The sequence below is a fragment of the Conger conger genome, chromosome 9 (genome assembly GCF_963514075.1).
Source record: "Conger conger chromosome 9, fConCon1.1, whole genome shotgun sequence".
Lineage (NCBI taxonomy): Eukaryota > Metazoa > Chordata > Actinopteri > Anguilliformes > Congridae > Conger > Conger conger.
In genome coordinates this window covers 38,268,242-38,293,329 of record NC_083768.1, presented here as the reverse complement: position 1 = coordinate 38,293,329, position 25,088 = coordinate 38,268,242, and the positions used below count along the sequence as shown (strand labels likewise).

The window sequence follows — 25,088 nt, the reverse complement described above, 5'->3', positions numbered from 1 at the left end:
GGGCCTGTATAAAACAGGAGCAACAGTGAGCCAACACGAGCACAACAACAGCTTTCACCACCTCAGACCTGGGCCAAATGTGCATGTAAACTTCTTACATGGCAGTAACATTTGAATAGGCTCCTGCAGAGAATTTAGCTGGGAAAAACCATAGAAAAACAAACATTCACTTTAAGGTGGTTGGGAGGCTGCAGGAGTTTCCTGGTGCCTAATGGGTGTCAGAAGCATTTGAAATAATGATTTGAGCTGGGCTCTGTTTGACAGGGCCCCAGTGCCAGATGAGAGGAGGACAGTTCTGTGTGAATTTCCATCGATTCCGCCACGGGCGGCTGTAAGCCTCTGGCATTTCAGAGCGTTTTAGAGCGGGTTCCTCCCTAAGCCTCAGTCATGTTCATCCACAGAGCTCCGACAGGGATCGATGAGAACGTCACGCCCGCATTCCTCCACGAAAACCGCCCTCCTCTCCTCTCCGCTCGGTAATGACCACGGGGAGAAGGCACGGATTCCATGAGCCGAAGCTTGTTGGGAAAAAAAGGCCCGCGTTCTCGCTTTTTGTTGTCAAATGCCAGAACAAACCAGTATTTCCACCCGATCCGCTGTGTAGAAATAATTGGAAATGATCTGATGTGGGATTCGCTGCAGTTTAAGGTCTGTCTGATTTTGTTTTCCCCACACCAGGGAGTGACCTGGTCCTGGTGAGTGATGTGAGATGAGTTTATGTCAAATGTCTGTCACTGCCAGCTGACAGGATGAATCTAACAAAATCCCTCAAAGAGAGACAAGCAACAACGTCCTGGGGAACGAGGCAGGTGCTCGAGAGTCTTCACCCCCCTCTCTCTCTCTCTCTCTCTCTCTCTCTCTCCCTCTGCTTCCGCATTACCATCCGATAAAACTATCAAACCCGACACGCCATTCCACCGTTCAGATATGGCAGCAGGGTCTGATGGGAAATTACAGAGTAAGGCTCGTTGCTCGGCAGCTTTTGGGACCCGCGAGAGCTTCTCAGCCTGACCGCCGCGTCTTCCCGGCAATTGACTCATTTCCCGCCAGACGCCATGTCTCCACCCGGAGAGCGTGGCTGGCAGCCGCCAATGTCTCCTGCCCACACCGAATCCTAATTCCACCCCGCCATGGCACATTCACGCCAGAACAGGAACGGAGCGACGGTAGCCAAGCTAAGGGCCACAGACAGACAGGCAGTGAGAAATCAGAATGAGTGGCAGAAGTATTTTAAAACTAAATGTTCCCTGATAAAGTCCTCAAACATTACATAGTGCACAAGCCCTTGCTGTACCAGAAACTTGAAACTGCAATGCTTTACCAGGAGTATCCAAACTCTGAGTAAAAAGACTACCTTTCTAAGTATGAGCTATAGGCCTACCATTCTACTGACAGAGTAATTTAACTCCAATAGGGATTTTATGAGTCCAAGAGGAATATACTCTTTCAAAGTAAAACATACTCAAGTTTATTTAACGCTAAAGATTTTACACGAAAGACCGCAGAAACTGAAGGGTCTATTAACATTGAAGCGCATGCAAAATGGCTTAGACAGAGCGGTGTAAAACGCAGCTGACACAAAGCTAATTCGTTATTCCAGCAGTTTAAAAGGTAATTACACTCGAGATCCCATTTGTTTAGCTGTAAACATGCTTGTATGCCAACTTTATCATGAAACATTTTAACACACACCATTGTTTCAACATTTTGGCAGTAAAAAACTGGAAATCTTTGTTTTTTGCTACCCTCTAAGGTTTGAAAAACACTTTCTTCCCCTCTGGCCTAACCTTAATTATGATGTCAGGGTTCCTCTTTGGATGTAACTCCACTTCAAATAGAAATGGTTTACCATTTACTTTTTAACACACGTTTTAACACAAGTCGAAAAGCCAGCGGTTACAGATCAGTACTACTATGGAATGGAACACTGCAGGCACCTGAATGATTCAAGAATACTTTATGATGGACATATCTGCTCCACCCATCCCACAATGCATTTTTTTAAATTGTGCAGTAGGCGGAGCTAGACTGAAAGATTGCAATCACTCCAAAAGCAGATGGCAAGTTTAGTTCACAGAACTTTAACTAAATATACTGTAATGCATTTTTCAACTGCAGCGTCAAAAACACTGTCCACACCTCCTGTCCAATGCCTGTTAATACCAACCAAGATCCTGTTGATACCAACCAAGATCCAGACATCATCTGAATAGCTGTCAGACTTTAACAGTGTGAGTCTCACTGCCTGTCAGATGGAGGCCCTCTCAGACAGAATATCTCCCCTATCGTTGGCCACTATAATTGGCTTGTCCTCAATTTCCCTTCTCCTTGCATGAACTCAAGTTATTCAACAGCTCGGTTTATTTACTTATCCCTCCAATGAAATGACAAGCACTCTCTCTGGGGTTAATAAAGGGGTTAAAATACCATGATTGTTTATATGTATGTGTAGCTCAGAAGGCAGATAAACAGCAGATGGATAGAAAATAAAAGAATAAGTAAAAGAGGTTCCGGTGAATATGAACAGGCTACTTTTTGAGCATGACGTTTGCACTTAATTCACAGCATCAGCGGAGAATGAAACACATCACTCTGACGCACTCATGTTGCTGCACCATGCCCACCCATCGTGCCCATCGAGAATCCTAGAATCAGGCCAGTACCAGCACATTAGTTTAGCAGCCATCGCCAATAAAACAGAACTCTGATGTTATCTTACATCCCTACAAAAAAGGATCAGCGGTAAGTGTATGAAAAAAGGCAGGAAAGGGTCAAATACTACCCGTGCAGTTCAGACAGGCACAGTTTAATTAGCGCTAATAACCTGATGAAGTTGCCAATAGGCTCGTTGCACCGCACGTCTGTCAAGCAAAGGCATAACCAGGAAGGCCTGTAAAATGTACTCCTCTGCCAGGAATAAGGTGTGAAGAACCTGATGAGAATAACTGCAGTAAGTGTAACTTTATATATATATATATATATATATATATATATATTTTTTTTTTCATAATCACAAGCAGACAGTAAAAAAAAACAAAAAAAAACCTCCACACTGTGCTAAAGGAAAACGGGGGAGATGCTTCCAGGGACTGTTTCCATGGTGACAGCCACACGCAAACGCAGCGGCCTATAGGTGAACTGATGTCCCTGAATACTGAGTGCTCGCACCACACACTGTCCACCCAACGCACACGCACACACCCCTGGGAAAACACATAAACCATGTCTCTCAGAACCTCCACACCCTCTCCTCTCTCACCATGGGCTACTGATGGGGGTTGCGGTACTCCATGAGTGACAGGAAATCTGCCATTACCGCCCAAATGGGAAACCTTTCAAAAGACTGGCAGCCCAGCTGCCAGAAATCAAGAACGCTGGCAACTGTCATGGTTGTTGTAATGCTTTCTGTCTTTTCTTCACTTTTTTAAAAAACTCACAGCGTGGCCAAATGAGCATCTAATTCTCCAAAGAGTTTGAGCATCTGGCAGGTCATCAATGCACCCAATCATTTTGTTTGCAGAGGTACAAAAGGTAATGCTTACTTGTATGCTCCTCTGAAATAGCAGAAAGTGGAAGAACACTTCACAACTGAAGATCTATTGTACATATGCAATTATGTGAATAATTGCAATTTTCTATAAAGAAAAGAAGGTACATATCTACAATCACACAGCTAGTAATGTGGTAATAGATAGTGGTTTATCAAACTGCCCATTACCTGAGCATATCTCCCAAAATATCAAACAAGTGGTTTTCAATAACTCCAAACCTAAACCTAACCTTAACCTGTCTGTTCATCAATTACATTGTTATTATGGCAGGTTAAAAATGTGCAATTACATTGTTATTATGGCAGGTTAAAAATGTGTTGCGTTCTCTCCTGTGTGTGTATGCCTGTTTGTTGTGTATGTGTCTGTGTGTTTGAGTGGTTGTCGGTGTGTGTGTGTTTATGGGTTAGAGCGTATGTGTGAGTGTGTGCATGTATCTGCTTGTGTGTTTGTGTGTGTATGTGTGTATGTGTGTGTGCATGTGGTGTGTGTGTTTGTGGGTTAGTGTGTATATGTGAGTGTCTGTGCGTGTGTGTGTGTGTGTGCACATGTGGGTGTGTGTATTTGTGGATTAGTAAGTATGTGTATGTTTGTTTGTGTGTGTGTGTATCTGCGTGTGTGTTTGTGTATGTGTGTCTATGTGAGTGTCTGAATGTATCTGCGTGTGTGTTTGTGTATTTGTGTGTGTATGTTTGTGTGTGTGCATGTGTATGTTTGTGTGTGTGTGTTTATGTGTGTGTGTATGTTTGTATGTGTGCATGTGTATGTTTGTGTGTGTGTATGTGTATGTTTGTGTGTGTGTGTATGTGTATCTTTGTGTGTGCGCATGTGTATGTTTGTGTGTGTATGTGTGTGTGTGTGCATGTGCATGTTTGTGTGTGTGTATGTGTATGTGTATGTTTGTGTGTGTGCATGTGTATGTTTGTGTGTGTGTGTATGTGTATGTTTGTGTGTGTGCATGTGTATGTTTGTGTGTGTGTGTGTGTGTGTATGTGTGTGCGCATGTTGTATTTGATACCCTATGCACAGCTCCTTGTGGTGTAATCAGTGAAGGCTCAGCCAAATCCCTGGACCTCCTATAGAGTTCAATCACTCCTGCCAGCAGGCCTCTCTCCTCTCAGAGAGAGCTCCCTTCGCTGCGGAGATTATGTGTGAATGCTGTGAGCTACAGAACACGTGCACGGAACCTCTCAGGTGCACTGCTTTTATATAACCTATCACTGCTTCATAAACACAATCATAGGTGTGACAAATATTCACTTTAATTAAAAAACGAATTTGTAAATGAGTTGATAGAGGCACCGCAACTGTATTGTTTAGCCTACTTAGCCTAAATGTAAACATTTTCTTCTCATAAGCACATCACCTACTGTATATAAATAAGTGGGAATAGGATTCACAAATTCATATTAGCAAGTAAAATTTTTTATCTGATTTCCGTGATAATTACATCTCAGGGGCAAACTTCATTTTTCCATCAACATCTATAATCAGCTCCAGCATCTCCCTCTCATCTCTTCTGGAGGGTACTGGACCCCCTCACATACAATACAATATGGTCACCAGCAGCAAGCTCCCTGATTCCATGGCAGCACTGCCCAAGGCTGCGTGTTCCACAGTACACATTCCCATCATGCCATTCTTCTGTTTCCTTACAGGGCCTAGATGTGACCTGTCATGAGCTGGCAAAATCTCTCTCATTACACATCCTTCAGACGCTTCCTCCATGCTGGGTCAGAGTGGAGTGTACTTCTGTAGAGTCTTGATGAAGCCCCCCTCATCAATGCAATCCTGGTTTCAGCAGGTTTACTGCCACCGGCCATGAAACACTAGAGCCACTAACTTTTCCTGCTGGCTAAACCATGCCAAGCTGAGCTGAACCAAGCCTGGCCAAGCAGGCCCTCGCTGAGAATACATGCTTACTTCCCCATAACAGTTACCAAGCTGTCGTGCAGAGTATGGCATGGAACTATACGAATGTGAAAGACTGTAGAGCTTCTACACTTCTGCTCAAAACTGGAAAAATGAGTTCCAACTCTCAAAATGTCTGTGTGGTCCAGACTCGCATCAGAGATTAGTCTCATGCAGCCAATTCGTGCTATTATTGTGATTTTGACATTAATCATCATAACTATATCTATAACAGAACGGGGGGGGGGGGCAGGGTTTGAATATATAACTGCTGTCGTGTGTAATTTTAGATGCAATTATCCTGTTGTGCTAGAAATCCATTTAAACACAATATGACACTCATTAAATTTGGAAGTTGCACCTGTTTTAGGCTAAGAAGCTAAATAAATAAAAAATCACACTTAGGGTGAGAAAAAAAACTGGCAAACAAACAGTCAAACACACAGAATTTAGCGAATGCTCTTATCTAGAGTGACGTACAAACAGTGTCTTACAGTCTTTTACTTTATCTGTACGGCTGAACATTAACTGAAGCAGTATAGTTTAGATACCTTGCGCAGGGTCCAACAGCAGCCACACCTACAACACCAGCAACAACAGCAACACCTACAACTCTGCAATGTCAATACAGGTCTCCAGTGCTACACAGCCGCTACCTGAAACAAATATCATTAGGAACCACACCTATTAGACTGAAAGACTAATGTCTTTGTGCTCATGGCCATCAGTGATGACATGTTGAACACTGAATCCTGCAGAAGTGACCATGGCAGTGGATATACCGGTTGTGCACTGAGAACAGGACTGCCACTGGGACTAGAATTCCCCCTTTAATCATTTTGCCTTCCAGACAAAGCACTATTTGGGACCCCTCCCCAACCGTCGCCCATGATGCATTTTGTGGGCAGCTAGAACCGCAGTTCTCTCCCAGCCTGGCACCCAGCACGTGAGCACGTCTCGTATCAAGGCTGCCATTTCATGCTCAACTGCATTGCAGCCCAAAAACACACCTCTTTTCTACAGGTGCGAGTATTCTCCCAGAGCAGTGCCTTTGCAAACGATTGGTTACGTTCTAACAAAATGGTGGAGCATAACAGAGCTAACTTCTCCTCAATCCTGAGTAGCACATGTCCATCTTATCAGTGAGGCGCTGTCTCTTTTGTACAGGATGACATAGGTTTATTTTGTTAATCAACATCACACTCTGCCTGCAGAACAAACCCATTCCTGTGATGTCAGCTGCTTCTCCAGCTACTTACACAGACCTGAGATGGTTTTTTTTCAAGTCGCTGCTCTTTCATGTTTCTAACAAAACCTTCACATATGGCCACACATGCGCTTATCAGATTTATCGTTATCTCCACTTCAAGCCCTGGGATTTTCATTTTTAATGAATTTTCTTTTCCATTAAATAGATGCCTTGCCCTGTATACGGCTGAGATTTCAGCAGACAAATTATTCACAAGATTGTATCCCACAGACAGGTGCACAAAGAGGCGCGCACACACACACACGCACACACACACGTCACACACTCTACCTCAGTCTCTCTCCAATAGTTTTCTACAGTGTGTGACTTTCTGTTGTTCTCTTTAAGACATTCTGGTAATCTCAGTTTTACATAGAAGAAAGCATGAGGCTATTCATTTGCTATTCATTTGGGGATACAGTTCTGTCTTCCCAAACTGCTATCTTTTTCCCCCCATAAATGATAAAAACATATTTGTAGTCAGACTCTCACTTTCTCTCCATCTCTCTCTCCCTCTCTCACTCTCTCTCACACACACACACACACACACACATGCACACACTCACACAAAAATGCACTCGCAGACAGATGCACACACACACACACACACACACACACATACACACACACACACACTGTCACACACACATACACGCACACACACACACACACACACACACACCAGGTGTGCAACCTGCAAATGAAGGTCCTATCAGCCAGAAGTACTGGCTGGATTGACATTACCTGGGCTGATGGGTGCACACCTCACTGAAATTTCAATTTCAGCCCAAAGGAACATCGTCTATGTGTGAATTTAGATTGAGACCACATACTGGGCTACCTTGGTCTCTATAGTGATGGAGGAGCCAAGACACCAGCACAGTGCTGTAGTTCTCAAGTTTGAGTGACAGAGATGTTTCAGCAATAATTATTTGCAAAATAATCAAAGTGCTTATGATCATAATGGGAACCTGACTTGTAATGAGAACACAGTGGGGTTGAATCACTGGTGCAATCCTATGCAACAATTACATACCAGCTTACATGCATACTAGTCAATATTGTGGCAAAGCTTTCAGGATACAGGGTACAACTTTACATAAATGGATAAACTGTCATGTATATATGTCAGCGTCAATAAGGGTCTCTGGTAGGGAAATCTGTTTATTTTCCAAGACCTGCCCTGAAATTCAGTGTTTTCTTTGTTGTTTGCTGCCATTGTGTGTGGATTCAATGAAACTGAAACAACTAAAATGAGGGTTAAGAAATTGGTGTCAGATGTCAAGTTATGTTTATTGGTACAAACTGAGCAACAGTCAGAGATTAAATGAATGTTTATGCATTCATCAAATATGATTCACACTGTTGTTGCTTTAAACGCATGAATATGAGGCAGCACAGCTATCATCATATTAAGCAGTGAACTCTGCATGGTGAATCAGCACTTTAAGGCAAGCACTTTGCCACTTCATTCTACCGCACAGTTTTGCTGTGTTATCAATGAAAATGCTATGTGGGTCTACAACGTGCAATTACTACAGTAATTGTAGATTTATTATGTCTCAAAATACATAGAAAAATTTCTGAACCCCAACACTGAGATGGTATTCTATAAAAATATCAAGCTACCCTTATAAAAGATGAGATTATGGGAGGGTCATTCTTATTCTTGTGTGGGGAAAAAAACATACGCAATACACAGAAGCATGTGAATGTGTCTGTTCATGTGTATACCTGCTTTTGGCTTGTACTCCATTGCGCTGGGTAAACTAGCTATTGTATTCCAATGCGCTGGGTAAACTAGATATTGTATTCCAATGCGCTGGGTAAACTAGCTATTGTATTCCAATGCGCTGGGTAAACTAGCTATTGTATTCCAATGCGCTGGGTAAACTAGCTATTGTATTCCAATGCGCTGGGTAAAGTAACCATTTTATTCCACTGCACTGGGTAAACTAGCTATTGTATTCCAATGCGCTGGGTAAACTAGCTATTGTATTCCAATGCGCTGGGTAAACTAGCTATTGTATTCCAATGTGCTGGGTAAAGTAACCATTTTATTCCACTGCACTGGGTAAACTAGCTATTGTATTCCAATGCGCTGGGTAAAGTAACCATTTTATTCCACTGCACTGGTAAAGTAGCTGCCATGTTTGTCGTTGTGAGTGGCGAGATGCCAGTGACAATGATCGGTTGTCGCGGTGACGGCTAAAGTGGGCAGACAGTAATCTGTCATCACCTCACTGCTATAGCAGGAGACCTGAGGATGGGTTACGGGGCTGTTGAGAGAGAGGGGTTTACATAATGCAGAGGGCTCCCAGGTGGGCTGGTAGAGGAGGCTAACTATTCTCAAAGGAATGCGCGAATATGCAAATACAGTGTTTACGGCAGTGTAGCGCAGAGGTTAGGGAACAGGGCTTGTTGCTCAGGGGCTGCAGGTTTCATTCCCAGGTGGGGCACAGATGCTGTTCCCTTGAACAAGGCCCAGGAAATTCAGTAAATATCCAGCAGCCAGAATGCATTGTAGGCAAAAATAAATTGTACACTATGTTGAGCATATCTGGACAAGAGCATCTCTTAAATGCCTTTTAAACATTTTAATGTAATATACATATATCCATGACAGTGGTGTTTCACGTCCAATAGACCTGTTATTTCTCTTTTATCAAATAAGGTCTGCCTGCTGTTTATTTTCAATTATTTTCGTTCAAAAAAGATTTTCAATACATAATATCTCAACTAAACTACTTATATTCCCCCCTATAACCCCCCCCCCCCCCACACCCCCACCCCCACCCTCCATTGCAACACCCCCCACTCTCCAGGCCACGGAACATAGCACAGCAAAACACCCGAAATCACAACAGAGAGTCAACACCAGCAGCCACTGAATGCCAGGCATTTCATTTCTTGTGACCAGCGCCGTGAATTTGAGTGTTCAATGCTTCTATATAAATAATTTGCAGAAAGCTATTTACCCAAGGAGACCAAGACAGGGAGTGTGGCGGCTTCCACCTTTGTGCAAGCATCTTTCTAGCCCCACTGAGGCCAGCCAACCATATGCATTTTTGAGGTAGGCATAAATCAAGTTTCAAAATTCAAAATTAGTACTCTGGGACAACATCAAATATCTCTGTTAATAATGTTGGATAAAACTGCAGCCACTTGATCTGCAGTGGGGCAATACCAGACATATGCATGAAGGTGCTGACGGACCCCTTAGGACAAAACTCACAGATCAGTTAGTGATCAAGCTTTGTGATGTTTTCTAGGTGTTATTTATGTTCAATAAAGTTGTAGTGCATGAAAGATTGCTGCAAATGGTTTCCCAAGGAATGTCACAATCCTTAGTTGATACTGTCGATCTTTATCCCAAATTTATTGTAATAGGCTAGAAGGAGAAATGTGTAAAGGGCATAGGTTTTCATTGGCACACACAAACGTCGGTAAAAGTAAAATGATGTACCAGGTAGGTCGTATTGTGATTTGAAATCCTGAAATGTGCGGAGGCCATTTTGCTAAAAAATTTCAGCAAAGGTATGAATATCCTGTATGCGGAAATGAGAAAGGATGGGAGTCTGTTAAAAGTGTATAGTTATGAAAAATGTGTGTGTGGCTAAATGTCATTGGCAGATGTCCGTTGTATGTTTCTTGACTCTTTCCCAGATTGTAAGAAAAATGGGGCTATGGGCCTGGAAAAATGTTGTTGAACCAAGTGTGTGTGTGTGTGTGTGTGTGTGTGTGTGTGTGTTTACTACTTGTCACCACTTCAACAATGTCGGAACATACAGAATGAAATCAGGGAGTGAAGAAGATTTTTTAATCTCCAGAAACAGAGTATGGTCATGCTTAAGAGCTGTCCATACTGTAGACCAGTTTGTTTCCCAGTCCTGGTCCATCAAACACACGGGGAAGGCCCAGTAATCAGTGGCTTGATGGTTCAATGATTAGTTGAGTCAGGTGTGTCAGTGCTGAGTAAGAACAGAAATGTGCCTCAGGGCCTCCAAGACCCGCACTGGAAAACAGAAAACATCTTGAGGCTTCTTTGACACAATCACCATCTCCCAAGATATTACAGCACAATTTACTAAATGGCCTAAAGGTGGATACTTGTGTGCTGCATGTCCTGACAGCTCAAAAAGGCTCCTGCTATGGTTTTGGTTCTGCGAGGAAAAGATTCTTTTGGAGATACTAATAAGAAGTCAGTTTTTTCCAAGGCCATTATCTTTGTGTCGGTGCGGTGGCCCCAATCACAGATCTCCTAATCAACTGGCACACGCTACACAGGAAGTGCGCTGTTCTGACTGCACGAGCACGCAGCTCAGCTGGCGGAATACAGGCTCGATAAAGACACCTGAGATAACGGGTGACAGCGTAACAGTGCAACAGGCCGACAAGACCTAGGATGATCAGGAGAAAAATAACAAAAATATGAGGACAATTGCTAAAACTCACTCACTTTCTTAAAGTAAATATCGAAGAGGGATGTTGACAAGCAATTCACCGTCAATTTGTCCATGGTCTGCACGGCATTGTGGGAATTCCGCAGAGCACAAAAGTCCCAGTTTCGGTTTACACAGCGAGGGGCCTGGGGCAATTAAATATATCCCAGAATAACATCCTCAGAAGACGTCTAGGCGTGACCTTGATGATAAAAAGTCATAAAAATAAATTACTCAACACGCGCTGCGATCAAAGCAGCCTGCTGCTTCTCACCCCATTCTGTCTTCAATACACTTTACTACTGTACCGTTAGACAGGACCCCACCGTAATATCACAACTCCATCCAAAAAATATATCATTGGGCCGGTGTATTTAATGCCAATTTGACATGAAACTCTTGAGGCCAGATCCTGGCTTGAGCTACACAGCCTTAACTTGATTTGTGCTCAAGTTAAGCACATCTCTTCTCAGTGAGAATCCTGGCTTGGGTGACTTCATTGTGGACTAGTGATAGTCTTTGAGGTGGTCTCACTGAAAAAGTGTGTCCCACTGAATAACAAGTTATGCAAATCCTGGCTTGAGATCCTGGCTTCTTTTTAATCTACTGTAGTTTAATCTACCAGCCTTTGCTTGTCTGGTAAAGTGGAATAAGTAGGGCAAATTTATCGGCCAGCATATGAAATTACAGCTCAGTGGATTTTTTCCAACCACTGTTGATGTATGGCAATTTTGATGTTTAATGTTAAAAATGAATATATGTAGTTGTAAAATGGCATTTATGTTTAAATAAACACTTAAATGTCACCACATTTGATATGCCGTTACTAATGAATCGTAATTAAATATTGTACGACTTGATCTTGCATAGAAAGTGTATATTTTTTTATTTAAGCCTATTTACATTGAACAGAAAACTGTCTGGGCCTGAAACCGAAGCACTTCTTTAATGAAATATACAGAATCAGAGAAGGCCAGGGACCACAGATATAACTTGGCAGCATCCCTGCCCTCTAGCCTTCAAATGCCAAATGATATCACGATTGTGGCATATTGCCATTTACTAGTGTGTCAAATACCCACCACACTGCAGACTGTAGTGGGTGTTGGATCCAGATGTCCAAAGTTAACCATTTTCCTGAGGTGGGAGACATGTATTTGTCCTGTCAGCCAATTCAGGAGGCCTTGAGGTGCAAACCATTTGGGAATCAGTAAGGTCGCAACCAATGAAATGGGCTATAGCTAACATTTAAAAAACAGGAAATAATTGACACTCGGCTCAGACTAACCTTAAGCTTGATTTTGACTGGCGGACAAACTGTAAACTTTAACCTTTGCAGGAACTGGATGTGTGGCAGGGGAATATGTCTCTCAATAAGGACTGAGTTAATGCCTACAGCACTCTCTCATACCAGCCAAGAGCGGAACATAAAGTCACCTTCACATAGCCATACATCTATAATCCTGTACCTATTGAAGAGGGGTGAATCCCAATTCTCTCCCACTGGTTATTGCCAAATAAACATTACAGGAAAGTGCATTAAGGCCTAATGGGGTTTTAAACCAAGTTGTATGGAGGCATCTTTCCAGACAGCCCCTCTCAATAACCAGATCATGAACCCCATGAATGACTTGCCAAGAGCCTTACCTTTGATATGGATGACTGACTGAGCAGTGTGTATACATACACTCAGTGAGCACTTTATTAGGTAGACCAGTACACCAGCTTGAAAAAAAAAAAAAAAGAACTAAATTATTTTTCCAGGGACCCAGGTGTGTCTCCTTCCGGTGCCTGGAATAATTTTTCTCCTTATCATTGCATGTTGCCTGGAAACCAGCTACTCCAGAAACATTCAAGGCCAAACTCCATGGATAGGCAATATAATTGCTTATGTTATTGTGTCTCACAGTGCCTTCCATTATATACACTCTAATGTGAATACTCTGAGTCACTGTCTGTAGAATACGCTGTACAGAACGTACGAACCCAAGCTCTCTCTCCAGCTGTCCATCTGGTTTTATTCTGCACACACTTTTTCAAGGCTCACAGTGGATCACAGTGACATATTTCCCCACGTCAATAGCAGGCCGGCCTCTTTGTTTCATTCCTTTAATTTCCGTGGGATAATAAAAGAATTGAACCTCCACTCAATGTCCTTATCACGGGCTAGACTGAAAATGAGACTATATAATAATGGTTCATAATTCAATGTTATGAAAAACGTATTCAGATTAAACATATGCAGAGAAACAGAAAAAAGAACAAGGTTATCGTGCATGAGAAAGTATTTTGTATGCAGAGTAAAGAATAACTTAACTGAAGTGGATAACCTCCCAAGGGCTAAATCCCGCAAAAATAATCATTATTAATTCCAATTTTACTGAAATATACCTGTCCCACAAGTAAGTTGTGGGAAACAAAACCTACAAAAACAAACATACGAGGTCCCCTTGATAATTGTGTTAATGTGGCTTATTTTGTTCAGCAAGAAATTTTGGGCACCATTTATATTTTCATAATGAAAAGCAATTTTAGATTTCTAAAACCAAGCATTTCAAAACCAAGGTACATACCAAACAGAGAATGTTATGTACTGTTATACCTCGAGCAAATTCTTTCTATGGAAACCAAAGAATGAAGAAAGTTAAAATAAAATGGGAGAGAAACACGCAGGCGACTGCAGTGTAGGGCTTCCTTCTTTTCTTTAAGACGTCCATAAATAGGCTGCTGGAGCTCAGCTCCTCTCATATTTCACATTTCAGCATTTTATTCAGAAAAAAAGCCTCTCTCCTGACCTCCATCTTTAAACCCAGCAAAGCCAATGGATGTTTATGTCCTAGGATCTAACTGATATTGCCCAGACAAATCACTGTAACAAAAGGGAGAAATAAAACACAATCAAATGTCCCACACACACGCACATGCACACGCATGCACAAGTACACACACATACACACACACACACAGACACGCACACACACACACACACACACACACACACATACACACACACCAGTGCAGAGGCAGTACTCTCCTTGGAAGAGAACAGAACAGAAATGATCAGAAACAAGGGCCTTTAAAGAATGAGGCCATAGCTGATTTTAAGTATTAATGGATTATGCTTTCAGGCTTTATGTTAAAACAGGCATGCTTAGACAGAAATAATTATACAACTACCTTCATAAAAGAATCAGACACAATGTTTTTTTTTGTTCATTAAAAGTAAGGCTGGGATCTATGGTTCAGCAGTTACATTCATAATAGATTAGCCCTCAATGTCTTTTCAGTGAAGACACAGCCAAAGATTGAATCATCGGTAAAATGGTGTTATATGCCGATGACAATCTCAACATTTCCTAACTCCAAACCACCACCAAAGCCTATAGGTTAATTGGAGTGGAATTGCCAATGACTATATTTTCAAATAAGAGCACAATTTCCTTCACTTTGTAGATGTAGATGCCTTTTTGGATTTGCATAGACAAGTTAAGCACCGATTAATAACTCTGAGATTACATTTTAGAGATGTACTGTATAGTTGGCTTGGATCTCTCAATGTACTCTATGATGTCATTTTAGTGATGAAAGCAGTGCACCAAAACATTTTCATCTTTAGCCTCATCTTTAATGAGAATACTCTGAGTGCACATTATGAATGAACGACACACTGAGCCCCACACTGTATAACTCAACTGAAGATGAAAAGGCCTTTTGCCTGTTGTCATTGCTGTTGCTAAAAGTATTCCAGTTTACTCTCTCCTTATCCATATTCATGAGGTGGCATGCACAAAGTCAACATTCATATATAACAGAGATGAAACACATCAGTGAGTTCTATAGGCTGACCAGACGGACATCCATTGCAGCTACAATATTCCAGTTTGATGCACGTTATAAATATTGCTAAAAAGGTGTGACCAGAGCCAATGGCAATGGATGCTGTCCTTGCGAATGCCGCTACCCTGTCCTTCTGTTCCAGAAACTCAGAATCCCCTGTAGTTCGGGAGCACACAAAGTAAAGAGGAAAAAGGTCTGAAGGAATTCAGGAGTTGGTTATCTGGTTGCCAAAGAGAATCTGTCTGTGCTGAATCCTTCACAAAAGGGCTGCGGGCCTGCTGGTTGGCCATCTCTGACGCACCCTCCAGGTTCTTTATTTCAGCATTCAGGCCGAAACTCCCCTGTGAACATGAGGTCACGCACGGTTTGAGCATTTCCGTTCGCTAATGGAGACTCCGGTGAGAGCAGACTCCATTCAGGCTAATGCTGCAGGCCCACTCCAGGGCCCTACCACAATGGCAGAGAGAGCGGCAGCTCGCCGGAGAGACGCGTCGCAGTCCAATAATCCCTGATGCAACCCGGCTGGATCTACAGTACCGTCTCCTCACACACACAGCAAATTACAGCCACTCAAAAAAGCAAACGATTCACATTTGCGTTATAGATTTAATAACAAAGAAACAACAGGTTCATCATTTATCATTTATCACAGTCTTCATACTCATACAACAAAAACCTTGATGCGGAATATTCTCGGCTATTTGTTTATGTCCGGTTTTTATTTGGGGTTTTATTTCATCCCAAGGGCCTAATTGATACATTAAAGCATACAGACAGAGATATTTCTACTTTGTACTTTGTGCATAATGTTCTACAAACTTTTTTGATGGTAAACGTTAACTATTAAACCACAGTATCTCTGAAACGTTCACATGATAAACAATGGCAAAGGCAGCAAGGGGCTTCACATAGAAGGATGCAGCGCTCCGATAGCGATCGTTTCGTTTGCGAATTCTGCTGCGGTGCGCTGATGATGCGTGGATAAGTCCGCCCCACGCGCCCGTCTCCCGCACACACGCCCTGCGCTGGGAAAGCCAGGGACCGGGCAGGCTGAAAGGGAGAGATTAGCCCCTGTCATAACAGCCTTTAGAATAGCTAGTGATGAGTGCCGAGGTTTGCCTCCCCGTCAATGAAGGCACTCACGTCCGACACGGAGCAGCCAGACTACAGCTTCCTGTGCGGGGCTTAAAGCGCCCCTCTCTCATAAACCAGAGCACAAGTGTAAGGGAAGAGGACACATGACTGGAAGAGGCTGCTTCATCATCACTCAAAGTCTTCGCTAACAATATAAGTTACAGACCATTTTGTGAAAAGTGTCACTGAAAACATATTTTCACTGCTCCGCTCAAGAATGTTAAAACATAAATAAAAACAGGCCAGGTGCAGAGGACAGGAAACGTACCAAGTGCTGCACAGTGGGAAGAAACTTACACACTAGATATCACAGTCAGACTCATCTTCTTCTTACTGAACAGTTTAATTAGCACATAGGGGCAAACCTCAGACATTTTGGCTCCAAGGCTTACACTAGCGTGCGACACAACAGGGCTTTCCATTCCATAAGTAGCCACAAAACCATCCCTTTAAATAATTAATGACAATCACTGCACTGCACAAGACATTACGACTTTTTTTACAGCAGCCTGTAAGCGGTGATGACCTCACCTCATGACTAATACCTCTGCTAACAGAAGGCTTGGTTTTCTGTCTGCTTGGCTCTGGTTGGACAGCACTGACCAACATATGTCCTTCCACTGAACTGACAAATGATGTGTCACAGAGCACAAAAGTGTAGCACAAAATATATTATTATTATTGAAAATGACCATGGTGACAAAAAAGCATGCAAATGTAACAAAACTATGTTGTCATTTTCAGCAGGATAGGGTGTTTTTTGAAAGAGCAACGAGGATCCACTATAATAAAGTATGCAAAAGGGTGACAATGCCAAAACAGGGTTCTCAAATCGAACCAATACAACCTGAAAATATTACGTTAATTAATTTCACTCTGAGGAAAAGAAGCAATATTGTACATTGTACGAGTATTTCAGATATTAAAATATTACATGACAGTACATAGAAATAAATCATCCCCCAAGAATTTCGAGAAATTAGTTTAGGAAATGAACTGACATTTCTAATTATGAAAGGAGTTAACTCAGCCACAACATAAAATTTGCAACACAAATGTAGAAATATCTTTCAGGTGTAAAACCGTAAATCAAGTATATCTGAGTATATCAAGTATATCTTGGCTGAATGTATATTGACATCATATTCTAACAACTGCTGAACTGCATGTAAATGCACTTCGGACAGTGAATAACACAGCAGCTCCAAATGATGGATATTCTGCCCTGCATCCAGCCATCCACCAGACAGAATCATCAGGCCCAGATATACAGAGGTGAGCATCAACATCAGGTCCCTTCCCAGAACTGCCTACTCAGACGTCCGTCATCAGAAGCAACAGAGCTGACCGTGGTTGGGCAAGAGTCGCAGTGACTCTCACCGTGGTTGGTCCAAAAGGCATGCGACTGCTGGGGCTGGAGAGAGCGCCTCGTTAAGGGCCAGCCGGCCCCAGCTGAGCCATTCTGTCCACTCGCCCGTTCAGCCAATCAACTGCCGAGACCACATTCAATCGTTGCCATGAGAACCGTCAGACGGAAAAGCTTCGGAACGCCACCACAGCGCGGGGACCAATTAATGCGTAATAAAATAAATAAATGAGAAAACTCGGGATGCTACACCACAATTAGGCCAGTGATGGACAGCACCGAATAGAAATGTTCAACAGTTAATACAAAATGTCAAGTGACAACAGCGGCATGTTCATCTCTGTATCCATGGCCAAATGAACTGCAAAATCTAAATGATGCTGCAGTTTAATAGATATTACACATTATGGAAAGACAAATGCTAAAAATATAGCCTACTAATCATTATGCGATACCTACATTTTGCAATACCATTATTGTAATTGATAATATCCAAATTATGGAAGGATTACAAGAACGATCTAGCAATTCCCACTTTTAAAATGATCCAAAACAATGAAACTTGAATTTGGAGTAAAACACATATCTGTGTGTGCTTACGCATGCATGTATGTACACGTGTGTTTGTCCACACTACTTGTGTCCCTGTGTGTGTACGCATGTATTTGTGTGCATAAACATGTGTGTGCATATACATGCAAGTCTGATTTGATCCCGTGTTAGCATGTGTGTATACACACAGTTTTACCACATACGATACTTATAATACAGATCTTTGTGAACATACAAAAATGTCTTTTCTGCCCCAGGTTCTCTCAACAGTGTCTCAATCCCATAGAAAGCACACACAGCTGCACAAAGCTCATTCATGGACAAGGCTCTGGAATCATTACCGCCATCCCACAGGAACGCCATGTGAGCGGGACGACCTGATCAAGCACAGTCCCGGGAAGGCTCCATTTTAAGCACCTTGATCCGTGTTCCGCACGGTTCTAGAAGGAAAATGGTTCCGGGTCAAATGCAAGTGTTGCATAACGCTTGCATCACGGGGAAGGATGTGCTCATATTTAGATTTCTGCTTCAGAAAATAGACGAGCTGACTGTAGCTGACTTTAATGAATAATGCATGAGCTACCAAAGCACTCCTAACCACTCTGTAGCTACAATTTCATCTGAAATGTAATTCAATTATACACCAAGTGTGTGTGTTCGTGTGTGTGTCCATGTGCACTCAGTGAGCACTTTATTAAGTAGACCTGCACACCAGCTTGTTAATGCAAATATTTAATCAGCCAATCATGTGGCAGCAACTAAATGCATAAAAGCATGTAGATGTGGTCAAGAGGTTCAGCTGTTTTTCAGAAGAAATGTCAGAATTGAGAAGAAAATGAATGATTGTTCGTGCCAGTCAGGGTGGTTTGAGTGTCTCAGAAACTGCTGATTTCCTGAGATTTTCATGCAAAACAGTCTGTAGTGTTTAGGAAAATCCACATAACATCTCATATCAAGCTGTAATATTGAGCTTCAAAATACTTTACAAACTTTACAAAACATAGCAACCCTCTTCAAATGGGGAGAATAACGCCAGTACAAATGGGGGAATGGCCAGGAGAAACCAATCAAATTCAAGTACGAGTCATGCAATTCTGCTCTCAAAGAGTTTCTCATCGTAGATACAGTACGATACGATACAGACCATAACAGGATGTTCACACCGAACACAGAATATTCTGGAAAAAAAACAGATGGGATACACTGGGGGAAGTATACTCATTGAGACCTCATCATTAAAAAAAATGAATCATTCGCAAAATCTGTCAACAGAAGCTAAATAAATTAACGAGGTGACAGCTGAGAGATGCACTGGCCCAATTCAGAAATGGGAGAGCTATAACTGGATCAGTTAACATGGAACTGTAGACAACAACAGAAAACAACAGCAGGACGCTGTATATAGGCCTAAGAGGTATTAAACAGTCAAATTTATAACAGAGTAAAACTCGGTGGCATATGAACATGCGATATCGCAAAAGACTGCTTGAACTGAGATGAATAGTACTCATTTAAATCGATGTTCTGCCAATTGATTGGCTGTTCATGTGCAAGTTGTTCAATAAAAGAATGTTGGAAATGCTTATGTTTTTAATTCAGTGGGCATAGGCTATTCGTTGTCTGGGGTCTATTTTAGCTGTGTACCTAAAGCTGAAAGACACGCTTCAATATTTGTTTATAAATCAAAAGTCATATAGTCATCGCAATACTCAACGTTATCACATATCACATATCCTCATATCGTGCAGCCAGAGAGTGAACCACAAGGGGATATCAAACGTGTCAAGATCATCATGTGCTACAGCTATTACAGGAGCAAGTGGTAGGGGAGTAAGTGCCTGCAGTTTCAGGGACTGCATGGGTAGGCATGTTCACTGAGCTGGAAGGACAGTGGGTAAATGGGAAGACAGAAGCTGGCCTATGACTGTATTGCCATTTACTGTGACAAGGAGACACCTGGGGCGATTACGGACCAACCTCAGCTGTGCATGCCTTTAGATGAGCCTATCACTGCCCAACGGTCTGCGCAAGACAAGGGTCCACACCCCTGGTCCTGTAGAACGGGGTTTCCAGGCTTTCGTATCCATCTTATAAGCATTGACCAATTCAAAGTCAAGGTGAGGGAAGTTGAGTTAACTGCATGTAATCAACAGGCCAAGCATGAAACATTTAAATAAAAAAACGATGGTTCTATGGATCTTCCAGAACAGGCCGGCAGACCCCTGGTGTAGGAGAATGGATGGAAATCCCCATTTCAAAGTTTACCCTAACCACTATGCTACAGGCTATAATGCTAGCACTTCTGCTGCTGCTGCTACTACTACTAATACTACTGCTGCTGCTGCTGTACTAGTACAACTACTACTAAAATGTTCAGGATTTCAGTTTTTCTTTTTTTAAATATCAAAGACATATGTAGAATAACAACAATAACCTTATTATTTAAAGGCAGGCTATGCTGAAATTTATTGCTTCGCTTCTGTGTTTGTACACAAAAAACGCATATGCCCCATTCTCAACCCCGCCTCTCCTTTGCAGATGACTATGTGACATAATAGCAATGAGCTAAGAAACTGCAGTCTAAAACTGTTTCATAAAACATTAGCTAGCTATTTAACTGACGTGTGTTTGTATTTAGTTAGCTAGCTTTAGCTAAAAGTTGGAGACACCATGGATTTCAATCTGCTGTCTAGCCTGCAACACAATTCTGTAACATAAATTGATTGTCACTTTAAATAGTTTTCAAGACTCAAGTCTTCTGAAAGTCCAGGGGTTTTGGATTTAGGCATAAGCTCCCTGCCCCGGAGAGGAAATACACTGGTAGAATCTCCCAAAAATATAAGCAGTGACATTAATAGTGTGGAGTGGGACCCAGCTATCACGGTCAGCCAGCTGATGCACAAAACTGAAAGTAGTTAGCTTACGCGGCAGCTAATTAATGTTACTGAAAGCTGGCCTGCCACTTGATTAATGGTTAGCGACCAAGGCTAATCTCTCGCAAACCCAGCTCACCACTGTAGTAGGCAATCATCTCCTCTTGCCCCCCTCCTCCTTCTATTGGATCATAGAGCATATGAGTTCAGGGTATTGGGCACATGCTTTTCAGATACAACACAGAAATAAAAAGGCCACACCCAGAAGAGGCCCGACGAGTGTTTTTTGAATAGCAAATACAAGTAGACAAGCAAGGTACTGGGCAGAAGTGAACACAGACACTGGTTTCCAGTGTATCATAGTAATAACTGAGCATGATTGTTTTATAATATTTTCAAGGTGAAAATCCTGCATGGTATGCCTTTAACAGTCATCGAATGAAATTACAAGATCGATAGTTTTTCTCTTCAATAAATAATTTCTCACTACAACAATGTTTTTACATTGTTATTATTATGATTATGATTATTATTGTGACTATTATTATTATCATAAAAGTCTATGTTAACTCCCCAATGTTCATCTATATGATCCAAATGGCGCCATCAGGTCCCTGCCATTATGTGAAATATTAATATATTACTGCTTATAGAGGGAAAAAAAGAAAGTCAGCTAAATTCTCACCAGTTATGATAAAAATATACTTATCATATAAACTAGTAAATGGTATGACTGTATACACTATGTACTGATCTAAATAATGAAAATTAAATACAGTACAGAAATGTACAGATCATCTGAGGCCCAGTGAAACACAAACCACTGTTATGCATTTCGTTTCGGCTAACGCAAGCAGACAACATGTTATTGTGCGTGCACATGAGGCATAAACTAGAACACTCTGGAGAGTGAGAAAGGCAGCTTCAAAAATAATGCACATTATGCCCTCAGTGGCTACAGCCAATGAGCATACTCCAGGGTCGCCATGGTTTCTGACATACAACATTTCAGGGCTAGCAACTCCCGTGTGCTTACTGGAAGAAGATCATACTTCGGAAGAATAAAAATACAAGTGTTTGCATTGCATTTGCATTGACTGCTGGAATGGAGGCTTGCGTTTTCCCACTGAATAGACTTTTTTCCTGCAATATTGCTTGCCATATGCTTTAAGAATGAATGTTGAGTGGCAAACATCCATTCAAAGGGAAATATAGCCGTCTACACAGTAGCTATCCACATTTCCAGGTGTTGCGAATCCCTCGTGGGGAGCACCAGATTCTCAGCGGTAATCCACAGTGTTGTAAAACAGGTGCAATCTTTGGATTTAAAATGAGGTTATGCTTTAGGTGCCAAAAGGTTGGTGTTTTTGGTCCCTTTACAGGGTTGGAGAGTTACTGGGGTAAATGAGAGTCCCTGCCTTACTCTGCCACCAACAGAAATGCCCCACCCCAGAGCCCACCAGTGAAGCACCATTAAGCCTGCTGGTTTTCAGTTCATCCAGTTCATTCAGGACTGTTTGATATGGCATTTATAATCTTGCCTCATCAAATGTCAATAAGCACATGTGAAAGATCAAGTAGAAAACTCCAAAATGAAATAGGAGGTTAAAGGTCTTCATCCCAATTCCGATTTAAAATATTGCACCTTATCAGGAACAGTGTGCAGTGCAATCCGTAGTTTTTTTTAAACACAATAATAATAATAAAAATTATACAAATAATAATAATTTTTTAATAAAATGAAAAATAATCATTAAAAATACTTTAATTTATATAGCCCCTTTCCAGAGCAGAGATTCAAGAAGTTAACACAAATGACAACACCAGGCTGACCCACTGTGATTGCACGTTCTGGTTTCACATGCTCAACGTGCATTCTTATGTCCCTGTGGAGGTAATAAACCTAGGTCCTCAAGGGGGCGAACCAGGACAGCTGTGAAAGACTGAGAGGAAGAAAGCACAAATGGACGAAAATGGCTTCATCCTGTGACTCTCTGCTATAGTGCCCCTCGCTGCAATGTTTGACAATGCAGCTTACACTCACGTTGCATCAAAAATTTCTCGTGACATAATTTAGAATGTCATCACTGATATCTGAAACATGTTCATCATGTTGTTTAAAAAAAACACTAAAACTTGGTTCCTGATTTTCCAAGCGATATGAAATTGACACAGAATCTGGAGACAGGAAATGACATGTTATGTGGGAGACACTGCAAGCAACATTAGGATGGTCCTTCAGAGTTCAGGAGGCCTGCAATTGTAGTGAAGAGCATGACAGGTGCAAAAATCAGATACACAGATGATGATTCATATGGGCAATAAACTCACAGCACACAAATTCACCATTCATCTTTGAATTTCCAACCATATAACAGGATTTTTCCAAAACATTACTACCATAACATGTTCATCATCCCACAGCACAAGGTGCACCTCACCCTGACAAAATAACTTCCTTATGTCCTGGCAGGAAGAAAAAGTGCCATTTGCAAATCCTCTTGGAAATGGGGTCTAACATTGGACATCATCCATGGTCCTTAAAAGTGCGCACACTTTAGACATTTTTTTTTCAGTAAAGATGTAACTTCACTTCATATTACACCTTAAAATTAAATCAATGTGCTATGTGCCCTACTAAAATATGTGAGTATGTGACAAACAAACACGAATGAAAAGATTTGTGTAATACTGTAGCTCACTGTATGCAACAAATATTCCTATATTTCAATTCTGTATCATGTAGACTTTAATCTCAGGGAAAAACAGAAGATATTAGGAACTAGCGATACACAATAAAACATGTTTTACATTACACAGCATTATATATTTATTGTAATGTCCAAACCAATTTGCAGTCAGTATCTGTTGACCAAAAGCGACGCTAGATTTACAACATGAATCCAACCATAAACGTAATCACAACAGCTGTGTTCTACCGTTGCAGAGGTTTTGAGGCTCGTACAATAACCCTCCGACGGTAGCTGGCCATGAAAGCGCTCCGATTCTAGTCTTAAAAAGGATGTTGCGCCTCCATTGTGAACCTGCCTGTCTGGCCAATGCGAAAAGCGATCGATTCAACCACATTACAGAAAGTCTACGCGTAAGAAATGGAGATGCTTCCTCTTCCCCGGCATTGATTATATAAAAAGCATAATATACACCATTACCAACGACAAAACAACAGTCCATTTTATAGGCTGCATTGTGCTGGGCGAGGAAGCGATGGTAGTCCTTGGTGTATTCAACATACCCCTGAATATGCACAGAAGCTTAAAAATACACCATTAAAATTTAGGTCACCAGGCAGGAAAAGTGGTAAGCGTTTGCTACGCCAATAGACCCGCTTGAGATGGGGGGTGGGGGGTTCGGCATCAAAGGAGCGCCTACTCCGATCCATATTCAGAAAATGACCAACGCTATCCATGCAAACAGCTCATTTTTAAAAGAAATTAAATGCCAAACGTATATACATTGCACTAAAATAACGTGTAAATAACCATTGTGAAGGCATAGCCTAATGGTGCTGTTTTTTCTCCTCCTCTTATAAACGGAAAAGGCATCAATTCGCACATCATAAGGGAAGGTGGGACACGATAAAGCAGAAGGAATGACATTGCACTTACCGAATACAATCGTAGGGAAAACAACGCTCAGCGCGACTCCCCTAGTTTCCTTTCCGTTGCTTAGAAAGAACCGAATTGTCTGCTCATGCCCCGCAGTCGGTGTCGAAAATGCACCTTTGGCTGGATGTTAGGGGCGGGCGAGGAAACGGAGGCATCCGCTAGAAGAACAGCTTTGCGAACGCGAGACCGGATCACTGCGGCGCGCAGCTGTTAGCAGCGGCGCTCGTGCTCCTCTCCGGTCTGTACCAGCCCAGCTCCCAGGGAAACGCAGCATCGCTGCGCCCGACCGTGTGCGCCTTTCATCGCGACGATGGCTAGAGCGACATCTGCTGGAGATGCTCGAAAGAAATCGACACCTCCTCTCCTCTCACCAAAAATGCCTGATGGACAGTGACCCTATCCCACGCACGGATCTCTCTCTTGCTCATTTTCAGCCATTACTTCAGCGAAAATTGAATAAAATATTCATTCTCGCTCATGTTTATAAACAACAGCAGTGCAATAACTGGCAAACATACCATGCAAAAACAGCCTAACCACATTTATAACA

General features: G+C 42.0%; 1 protein-coding gene across 7 annotated transcripts in view; it reads right to left on the bottom strand.

Annotated features, from left to right (window-relative positions):
* Positions 1–24,779, bottom strand: part of LOC133136751 (catenin delta-2-like) — a 193,170-nt gene extending 168,391 nt beyond the window's left edge. For all 7 annotated transcript variants that reach the window (XM_061254459.1, XM_061254460.1, XM_061254462.1 and 4 more), the window contains exon 1: positions 24,539–24,779. The gene's annotated coding sequence lies outside the window, so the exon portion shown is untranslated. The remainder of the gene's footprint in view (positions 1–24,538) is intronic.
* Positions 24,780–25,088: the final 309 nt, after the last annotated feature.